General features: G+C 40.1%; 1 long non-coding RNA gene across 1 annotated transcript; it reads left to right on the forward strand.

Moving 5' to 3' along the window:
* Positions 1–4,648: 4,648 nt before the first annotated feature.
* Positions 4,649–11,416, forward strand: LOC309397153. Its single transcript, XR_014176217.1, has 2 exons — positions 4,649–8,120; positions 8,162–11,416. It is a non-coding gene; the product is annotated as an uncharacterized lncRNA (long non-coding RNA).
* The last annotated feature ends 155 nt before the right edge of the window (positions 11,417–11,571 follow it).

Below are 11,571 nucleotides of genomic sequence, written 5' to 3' on the forward strand. Positions count from 1 at the left end.
AAGCCTCCAAAGGGCGAAAAACAGCCCAATGCAAACCAGAAATGAGGAGAGAGCTGCCGGAACGGGGGAAAGACAAGCGGCAAGGAAAGAGGCTTCTTTCACTCCTGCTGGCTGCTCTGTTCCCCCTCCCCCCTGCTACTAAAAAGGATCCTGCCTGATTGCTGGAATCCAAAGGGAAATGAGGAGAGAGCTGTCAGCAAGGGGGAAAGACAAGGGGCAAAGAAAGAAGAAAAGAGGCTTCTTTCACTCAGCGTGGCTGCTGTTGCCCTTTTCTCCATTTCAGTGCTACGCCATTGAGGTTGCCCCACCCACCATCGCACAGGTCCTCGCTTCTCCCAAGCATTTCTTTGCCTACCTGATTTCCAGTTCCATCGTGTTTCTTGCCATCGTGTGTAGAGGAACAAGGTTTGTGGGACTAAAAAAAACTTCAATCAATCAATTACAACTTTGGGGGGGGGGGGGGAGAGATCTCGCAAAGTTGGAATTGATTGAAGAGTTTTTTTTTTAGTCCCACAAACTTTGTTTTCCTGTCCAAAACGGCAAGAAACACGATGGAAAAATGCTACGGAGGGGAAATTAAATAGGCAAAGAAATGCTTGGGAGAAGCGAGGACCTGGGCGATGGGGTGTGTGGCAGGCTCCATGGAGTGGTGCTGAAATGGAGAAAAGGGCAGAGCAGCCACCTTGAGGGAAAAAAGCTGCTTTTTCTTCTTTCCTTGGCGCTCGTCTTTCCCTGTGCCAGCAGCTCCCTTCCTCGTTTGTTTATTGATTGTAGTGCCCAGGATCCTCTTTAATTGAAGGAGGGAATTTGGCAACTGGACTCACACCTGCCATAGTAAAAAAGGGCCCAATCTTTACACAGGAGAATGATAAGGGAAGGTTTTTTGACACAGGAGCACACTTGAGCATCCCCCCACCCCCACCCCAATCTCTGCCCGTTTGTGGCAGAGCAACTTCTCCCCTCACTGGGTGTTAGCCAAGGGGAAGCAGCCAGAGCAGGGAGTGGCGAGGAAGCCTTGCGCAAAAATGCGCGGTCCACACAGGTGAGGGGGGGCATTAAGTTATGTGGGTGGGCACTCGAGTTTGTGTGATAGCGCGCATGAATGTGCTTTTGGCACCCGAGGCGAAAAAGGTTCGCCATCACTGACCTAGTGGGACTATCCCCCCTGATCCTCCTGCATTGAAAAGGATCTCTTAGATAGGGGCCCTGTTCTACCTTGGAGGGGGGGGGGAAGGGGAAATATCCCCTGCAAATTCTCTGAGATATACTGGGGAATCCCCCCTTGGAGAAGACCTAGACCAGCGATGGCGAACCTTTTTTGGCTTGCGTGCCACAAGTGGGGGAAGCGCAGGGGGGTCGTGTGCGGGCGTGCCACACCCATAATGCAATGCGCGACCCCCCAGTGTGCATGCGCGCACAACAGGTGCAGCCCCCCCATTTTTACATGCTCTTTTCACCCTCCCCAGGCTCCAGAGGCTTTATAGGAGCCTGGGGAGGGTGAAAAGAGCCTCCCCCGCCCCTCCGGAGGCTACAGGGATCGTCCGGAGGCTTACCTGATGCCTTCGGACCGCTTCAAATGACCCTCTGAGCAAACCGGAAGTCACTTCCGGTTTGCTCGGAGGGTTGTTTTAAGCGTTCCAAAGGCTTCAGGGAAGCCTCCGGACGATCCCTGTAGCCTCCGGAGGGCCTCCGGGTGGGGCGGGGGAGGCTCTTTTCACCCTCCCCAGGCTCCTATAAAGCCTCTGGAGCCTCTTGTGCGCGCAGCCTCCGAGGGGGTGGGTTCTTTTCGCCCTCCACAGGCTCCTATAAAGCCTCTGGAGCCTGGGGAGGGCAAAAAATGGCTTTTAAAAAGGGTGAACTCAGCTGGCCAGTTCGCGCATGCGGGCTTGGCCAGCTGACAGGGCAGCATCTCGCGTGCCCTGACAAATGGCTCTGTGTGCCACCTGTGGCACACGTGCCATAGGTTCGCCATCACTGACCTAGACCTAGATCTAATGGGCGATCTGGACCTCAGGGGAGAACTAGGCCTACCCCTCTGTTCAGCCCTGGACAACTGCTTTTCCAGAGCCCTATGCTTCCTTTCTTCATCTCTCTGTAAGGCTTTGGAAGGCTTCCCAGCAGCCATGGTCTTTCGCAGCCTTGCAGAGGCTGTGGGCCTTTCCTGGATCCCACTGGAAGTTCCCTCCCCAGGACACAATGGGGGGGAATCAGGCCTCTCCACACCATCTGCCATGACACAGGGTCGGGGGCTTCGTCAGGCTCAGCCCACCTGACCAGCAGCACAAACCGGCTTCCCCCAGTCACTCATGGCCTCCGCGCGATGACTGCAGCCGCCGGTAGACTTTTCAGGCCCCTTTTCAAGCTGCACAGCTGCTGGCACCACCATGCGGCGCGGCGTGCGATCCCCGTAGTCCCGTGCTGCTCCGGGCTTCTTGGCCCTGCTCTGGGCCCGCCAAGCCTCTTCGTAGCTGCCGCTGTGGAAGGGATTGCCCCCTGGACAGCAAAGATGAAATCAAGGCCCTGTAGCAGCCTCTGCTTCAGCCCATGCAGTTCTCTGCAACACGATGCCCAAAATGGCCACCATAATGGCATCTGGACTCTAAAAGTCCCAACAAGAAGTTTAAAACCCTTACTGGCGACCGGGAGCGAGCCACACCAAGGGGAGGCTTCCAGGAAGCAGATGGAGGCAAAAGGGGGAAGGCAGGGAAGAAGAAAATGCAGGATGGCACTGGATTGTTTTTGGGATTTTCAGGAACCAAAAGCAACTCGTCCTTCTTCGGCCAGCCAGAGTTGAAATTGGGAACCAGAAGCAAGGAGCACGGAGGCATGGCTTTAGTTTTAAATCTGCCTCGAGGCCAATTGGACACAATACCCAATCCTGGCTAATCCTGCAAATTCCTCCAGAAAACGTATTTGTTTAAACTAATTTATAAAAAAATTGAGTAAAATCTAATAATCAAATGTAACCTTTGAGCAAAAAATCATATTTTCCCTTTATGTGGTCTGCTTGAGGGCACATAAATAGGCAAGTTCAAAGATTTACTCCTTATATTTGACTTATAACACCTATCCCATTGCAATTCTATGGCTCCATATTAGGGTGATTTTAGTATGGTTTTATCTGAATTTAATATTGGAAATAAGTGCTGTCTTAGAAGCACTATATTGTGAAAGCGAGAGAGACAGTACTGGAGTCCATTTGGGGGACAAGAGTATCTGTTATTTCCAAACGTTCAATAAATATGAAAATATGTTATGGCAGCAATTAACATCATTTGTACAATGTTGCAGATGTTATTAAATTCAGACTTTAACATAAATGTAACTGTCTTCTACAGATTAGTTCAGATACAATAGATTTATCATTTTGGAAACAGGGAGGAATGATGAAATGTTTTTTTTAAAAAAGATTTTTAATCCCACCTTTATTATTATATTTTTTAAGGTGGCAAATATACCTTACTCCTCCTATTTTCCCCTATTTTAACTACCTTGAAAGATGAGTTGGACTGAAAGAGAGTGACTGGCTGAAAGTAACCCAGTTGGCTTTCATGCCTCAGGCAGGACTAGAACTCAGTCTTCCAGTTTTTAGCCTGTTGCCTTCACCATTGGATCAAACTCTCATAGCATTTAAAATCCATTAAAAGGGGAGTTAAGTTGAGGTTTTATTGTATTACTCATTCTATCCTACCATTCTAACCTATTGTTTCTTAACAGCTATCGATAGGAGTTCCTGTTATGTATTGGGAACATCAAGCTATATTCTTCCAGTCATAGAGATACTGTATTGCTATACAATGTTTACTCTAAAGGTTCCCCTCACACGTATGTGCTAGTCGTTCCTGACTCTAGGGGGCGGTGCTCATCTCGGTTTGAAAGCCAAAGAGCCAGCGCTGAGTGAAGATGTCTCCGTGGTCATGACTAAACACCGAAGGTGGTCCCTATTTTTCTACTTGCATTTTTACATGCTTTCAAACTGCTAGGTTGGCAGAAGTTGGGACAAGTAATGGGAGCTCATTCCGTTGTGCCGTGCTAGGGATTCGAACCACCAACCTTTCTGATCAACAAGCTCAGCGTCTTAGTCACTGAGCCATCGCATCCCATGTTTACTCTATTAAATGTATTAATCGTCAGTGAAAAGCTTATATATATTTCTTCATTGTAGTCTGAAAATAATAAGTTGTTAAAGCAAAGCAAAGCAAAGCACATTATTGTAGATGTGTAAGAGAATTTTTCCTGCCACTTCCTTTCTTCAGGATAGGAAAAAACAGTATGGCATCTCATTTTGTTTCAGTAAATTATACTCTATTTTGTACTGGTGTACAATTTCTAAATAGGGTATCATCAGAAATTGGGAATCATAACCAGATTGTGTCTCTATCTGAGGTTGTAACTGCTGCACCAAAAGCTGTTTTTGAAGTAAAAACAAAAAAGAGCAAAAAAAAAAGCCCACTTTATCCAAGCCAGATCATCATCCTGTAACACAGTTCCTCAGTAAGTTTTATCAACTTGGTTTTAAATGACAGCTTCATAATTAGTTATTTTTATTTATAATTTTAAGAAGTCAGTTTTGAAGGAAATTAATTTCTTTTTTTTTGTAAAAAAAATTTTTTATTGGTTTTAAAACATTTATGGGAAAAAGGTAAAAAGGGTACATAGAAAGTTTTGGTAGCTCCCATGTTAGTAGTAGAAATCCCCCCAAATCTCACACTTCTACAATTTTAAAAATAACATATAAAAGTATAAACAGAATTCTTACTTTGTCAACCATGTGTTCAATCATCTTTCTTTTGTCACTTTCTAGTATATCAACAATTACAATAATATTTCAGATATATTTATTTTTGCGACCTGAGCCTTTTCGATATTGCTCCCTTCTCCCTGTCCCCAGGTGGAGCCATAGCCCCCCCCCCTTCCCCATGTCTTGTACATTGCTGCCTTTTTCCCCACCTCCGCTATCTTCATCCTCTGGGAGAGAAAAATGTTTTATAATAAAGACTTTGGCCTCATCCACTGTCTTAATTCTAATTCGGCTTCCCTCCCAGAAAATCAGCATTCCTTCTGACAATAACCATCTAAACCAAATTCCTCTATTGTATAGTTTCTTTGATAAAGAAGAATACTTCCTCCTTTTTTCTCTTATCTTTTTTGGAATTTGCTTTAGAATGGTAATTTCTTTATCTTAAGGGTTTTAAGGGTCCCTCCCTTTTGGCCCCTAGCACCTCATCTCTTGTGGTCCTCCTGAAAAATTTAACATGTATCTCTCTTGGAACATTATGGGTTCTGGCATATGCTGAATTAATTCTATAAACCAGGTCCATGTCCCACTACAACTGTTCTTTGTTTCTCTTAAGGAATTCTGCTAAAATTGTGCTCATAATATCTTTTAAGATCTTCATTTTCTGTCTCTGGTACGTTCTGGAACCTGAGAAAAAAAGACAATTCTTTCAAATTCTATTTTGGCCATAAAATTTTCCAGTTCTAAATTTCCCTTTCAGACCTCAACCTTTTCCCCCATCTCAGCCGCCCCCTCCTCCAGCACCACAATCTTGTGTCTATTTTCTGTTATGTTATGTTGAACCCCTCTGCGTTCGTCTTTGAGATCTGCCACTTCTTTCCTCAGTTCGCTTTGACCTCTCATAATTTCCTGAAACATTTGGTTGACAGATAATTCTTTTGAGCTCTCTCCACCCGCTTCTTTTTGTAGCAATGAAGTAATTTTCAGCTGCTGGGTACTTGGACTGGAGGTCGCGAGCCGATAGTGACTTGCCCATTTAATTAATTTCTTAATTTCTTAACTCACAAATCTTGCTTGATATTTAATTAGGGGATGGGCAACCTTTGAGAGTTTGGAGGTCGCATTTAGTATTTTGACAGGTGGGGGGCCACAAAGTACATGTGCTCCATCAAGGACTGAGATTTTGTTTTTGGAAAGGATTTGGGGGTGAGTCACTATTTTAACACAACAATTTGATTAGAGTATTTTAGCACTGACACTTGTTTCCACACATTTCCAGCTTCATAAGGACAGGAAAATTTCAAGGGGGAAAGAGGGAGTTGGCATGGGTCCAAAAGAGGGATATTGGAGGGCATGCATATACAGCCCTTATAGCCACAAATTGGTCACCCCCATTTTAAACCATACATGTGAAGATATTGATTTAAAAGTTGTCTGTCCCTAAAACTCAGTTTCTTTTGGTAGCTGGGATATATTTCTAAAGAGTATTGTTGCCAGAATAGGGTTAAACAAACCCAGCCTCTCCTCCTGGCAACGAGATAACCATGAACGCCGACTTGCAATGGAGACAAAACACATTGAAACAGGTGCGTTTCCTCTCATGGAACAGGACATAATGGCTGGGCAGACAATCAGGCCAGGATTTCAAGGTTTGTATGACGTTGTTATCAGGTCACTTATCAGTCTCACAAGAAACCTGGATTACTGATGCAGACAAGCACAAATGAATTTGCAAACTACAGGAAAATTACCTTTTAATTCAAGGAAGTGGGAGGGAGTGCTGGAAATCAATCGTTCGTGGCAGTATCCAGTGGATTGGGAATGATGGCTCCCTTTTGGTCTGTTCTTCTTTCAACCGACTCCATCACCAACTTTCCATTGCCAAACTACATTTGTAGTTATCAATACTGTACAGTATTTCTTTGACAGCCATTAGAGATCAATAGCATTAATTTAAGCTTTTAACCTAATTACTAACTGCAGTTATTTCCTCAACCTGTTTATAGTCTTTACCCTCTACGCATGCTAGATAGTAGTGTAATGTGCAACTGATATTTTATGCAGCTTTTAATTTTGGTTCTAGGAATCTGCCCTTATTTTTGGTACATTTGGTACAAGCAATAGGATTCAGAATAATTTTTCTTGTCAAATACAGACTGCATCTAACTATGCCTTCATTAACACAAGTGTGTACTCTCTTTTGTTGCCAACTCATTTGAAGATGACCTCCAAGGACCATATACGTATATGGGGATGTATTATTTAAAAAGCTAAAAAAATGGAAGGCAAAAATGTTACCCATATGTATAATAGTAAATTTTTAATTTTAAAAAAATGTATTTAGCTATTTATTTAACATTTCATAATTTTTAAAATTGTCTTATAAATGGACTTTGGAAAAAACTATTTCTTAATCTTTCTAAAGTTATATATTATACACAACATGTAAGCACACAAACAACTTTTCCAAATAAGCACCTTGCCTGTTATCAGGTTATTTTATCATAAAATGACTGTTCATTTCATTTGGTTAATATATTAAGAGATTTCAGCAAACATTTTGCAACATATAGTACATTGGGAAAATAAAAACATGGTTTCTGTCATTACTACAGGACTGTATTTAAAAAAAAAACCTACGTATTAATCTGATTAGGTACAAATTTAAATTTAGTGTTTATTCACACACAGACAAAATTCCTGCCTTAGAAGTAAAGCTAGCTGGGTAACTTTCGGCCAATCACTCTCAGCCCAACCCACAGTTCTGGGGAAAAATAGTGTGCATTTGCTGCCGAGTTATTTATAAAAATAAAGGTGGGATATAAATAAAAATAAACATGCAAAGGGTAAACAAGTTCCTACATTCATGTTTGTTTAAACTTAAAAACGTTTTCGCAAAGGCCTCAGCTGATGACTAGCAATGTTTTGAAACCCCCCAAGTACTGTATTTTTCAGACTATAAGATGCACATTTTTGTGTTGCAAAAGGGGGTAAAAATGTCTGTATGGCTTATAGACCGAATATTGCCAAAGCCCAGCCCACCCACTGGCCATTTTTTGGGCTCCACATTCCCCATTTTCGGGCCAATTTTCTGGTTTTTTCAGTCCGTTTTCAGGGCTCTTTTTTTTCAGTCCATTTTTGAGGCTTTTTTTGGCCTGTTTTCATGGCTTTTCTTGACCCATTTTTGAGGCTTTTTTGACCACCTTTTTGTGTGGAAAAAACAGGCTGAAAAAAGCCTCAAAAATGGGCCTAAAAAGCCCCCAAAATGGGCCCAAAAAGCTTCAAAAATGGGTAGAAAAAAGCCCCCCCCAAAGGGCCAAAAATGGGGTGCACGGAGGCCAAAATCTTTTTTTGATGGTTTTCCTCTTCTAAATTGAGGTGCGTTTTATAGTCAGGTGTCTTATAATCCAAAAAATGTGGTAGATTATAAAAACCCAGAATAAAAAAGTCTAATCCCATTCCTTGTTAGAAATTACAGTCAATTCTCATACCCTCAGTAGAAATAACACACAATTTTAACAGCAGTTAAGTCAAGCCACCTGAATAAAATTAAATATTTTGGAGCAAGCAGAATTTTTGTAAAGGTACTTAGAATATAAGAATTATGAAGGATTTAAAAATAATTATTTCAGCTGTATTTTTACAGGCGCCTATGGTTGCAGTCAGCCTGTGTAATTGTGATTTTGAGTTGTTTTACTTCAGATGTCCTGAGTTTTTATGTTGTTTTTATATTATTCAAACTGTTATCTGCCAGGGGTTGCTGCAGCAAGATGGATGACTATGCAAGTTGAAATAATAAAAGTAAAATAAAATATTTTGCTATAACATTTCTGTTAATTTCCTAAAGGTTACAGAACAATATTCTCTGGAAGGGCATTGATCCAAAGGAGATCCAAATAATTTTTCTATCTATTCTGTGATGGAATATACATAAGCTATCCAGATTTATCAATAGATAAAGATATAGGTAAAGGTTCTCCTCGCACATATGTGCTAGTTGTTCCCAACTCTAGGGGCGGTGCTCATCTCCGTTTCAAAGCCAAAGAGCCAGCGCTGTCCGAAGAAGTCTCTCTGGTCATGTGGCAGGCATGACTAAACGGCGAAGGTGCAAGGAATGCTGTCACCTTCCCACCAAAGGTGGTTCCTATTTTTCTATTTGCATTTTTACATGCTTTCAAACTGCTAGGTTGGCAGAAGCTAGAACAAGTAATGGGGGCTCAACATGTTACGCGGTGCTAAGAATTCGAACCACTGACCTTTCTGATCAATCTGCTCAGCGTCTCAGCTACTGAGCATCCCTTAGATATAGGAGTATCATAATACTTTGCTAAGGTCCACAAAACAATAATCCTGAATAGTTGCTGTCCTATCATTTTTATCAACAGGAAAACAAGCGGAATCCACAAATGAAGAGCAGTTCCCAACAATGCAAAACCTCTACGTTGCACACAATTGTCTACTTTGCCAGGTGTTTTCAAGCAGAATCTCTCTCCTTTTATGTGACTCTGGATTTATTGCAAGTGAACTTATCGTGAAATGTTTACATTTTTTGTTTATGACACTATAAAATGAATTGCATGCAGCAAAATACCCAAAGCATCAGGATTTTTGAAAGGCAAATACATAGATGTTATCTAAAAATAACCAATTTCTAGGGTTACATATTTATTATATGCCATATGTACTGTTATCTCAACATTTTATCTTCAGATACTCTGATTCCATTGCTAATAATTATAGAAGTTTGCTGACTTGGATTACTTTTATAAATGTAAAATCAGAGGAGGTCTTAATGAGATATTCACTAACATCACCCCCAACTTCTATAGTATTAGCTAAAGATAATTTTACATCACACTGGTAAGAATCATTTTAACAATTTTAAGATTTCCTATATAATTTCTGTGTTTTAGAAGTAAATAGATGTAACAGCAGAGTCCTCTATATGGACCTGCAGATTTAATTCAGTAATAAATGAATGAATGTAAGCTACCCGAAGCCACCTGTTTGTTAGTTGGATAACCATATCAATGCATATAATGAAATAAGTAGTTCAAGATACTCTTGACTATAAATCTTGAATTGGTTACATGAGCCACTTAACCACTATGACCAAGAGCATTTGTATCAAGCCACAATGGTGCAATTGCTGCATGGAATTTGATGTAAGTACCAAAATCATGTTGTATGCATATTAACATCTTAATCCATGTGTTATTTGCTACTCTGCTCCCCCATGAATACCTATGATTTTAAGAATCTATTCTCTTCAAGAGTCCTGGGAACAAATACTGTGTGTGCCGTTCATTCTATCCCAGAATATTTAAAAAGTGGTTTGAACAATCCATACTGACCAAACTTCGTATCACCCTAAGCATAATGGTTTACTAGCCAGAGGTAAACCACATTAATTAGCTGGTTGAGGATCCAACTCATTACAAAAAGAGTTGCATTCTAAATCCAAACATTTTTTTTCAATCTAGTGCTGAATAAAGCTGTGCAATGTAGTTCCATCATTATTCACAGCCACCATAGGACAATGTACATAAACCAGTATCTTTCTCTACTTTGAGTGATTCCTTTCATGCTTAAGGTAATGGTGCTGTATGAAAAATGTGGATCATCGAGAACTCTAGAAAATGGGATTATAAAACATGTATATAAACAACCATATATAAAAAACATATATAACCAATTTTGTTGTATTTAAGTACAATGTCAATAAAGATTATACTTATACTATACTTATGTACTGACACACCAGCTATTTGAAAGCTCCAGTTACATTATTTTTTCTAAATAAAATGGATCAACAAATATGCTTATAAGGTAGCTGATATCCAATATCAGAAAAACATCATGTGAATGATCATTAAGAGCACCAAAATATGTCTGCTTATATTAAAGATTTTTTTTTATTTTTTTAAAGCTGCATTTTTAATGTATCTGAAAAATGTGGTTAGTTAAGTAATTTTCCAATGAGTAGAAAAAGGGCATATACTTTACTCCTAAAAAAACAAATGTAAAAATCATAAAATTATGCAAATGTATTTATAGAAGGGACAAAATCTAGGTTTCCCACTAAAATGTAATTTTCCGTATGAGTGCTCAAACCAAGAAATATTCAAGATAGGAAAACAAGCAAAGCTGTAACTTACTGCTTCCTTAGCATGAGGAAAGACAAGCTATTATTTTGTCATATTCACTGAACAATTATACTGCTTAAATTTTACTTATTTGTAAAATCAGCATCAATGTTGCAAGGACGCAATCTGACTGTTCAAAAGCATGTCTCTCAGCTACTTTTCTGCAGGATTTTTTTTTCTCTTCACAAATTGGTTCTTCATAAACAAAGTTAAGTAATATTCACATACAGTAATGCTATTGCTGAATTTCTAATGAGAAGCTATAGTGACAGCTACGGCATTGTTTGGTTTGCATTTTAGGTACAATACTTCATGTATGTATTAATCAACAAGGATAAACAATGGAAGGAGTCCAAATTATGAATCAGCATTAAAATAAGATCTATTATACCCACAGAAACTGTAGCAAAATCTTTTCAGGGATTGCTGAAACAGAGACAACATTTTTCTATCAAGTATATTTTTACTGAGATCATTAACAGGAAATTTGTGAATACAACCATTGTTTCGATGATTGCAGCTGCATCTGTTTTTTTAAAAAAAAGATTCACATCAAGCCATTTCTTTGGCACTCTAGCAAAATTTCAAAGAATTAGTAGAAACTTTCCAGCAAATAAGGAATTCAAACCAGGATCATTAGCCACTATTTTTTTTTCCAATTTGAAGATTCTAACATGTTGTAGAAAG

The sequence above is a fragment of the Natrix helvetica genome (assembly GCF_964273705.1).
Source record: "Natrix helvetica genome assembly, chromosome: 1".
Taxonomy (NCBI): Eukaryota; Metazoa; Chordata; class Lepidosauria; order Squamata; family Natricidae; genus Natrix; species Natrix helvetica.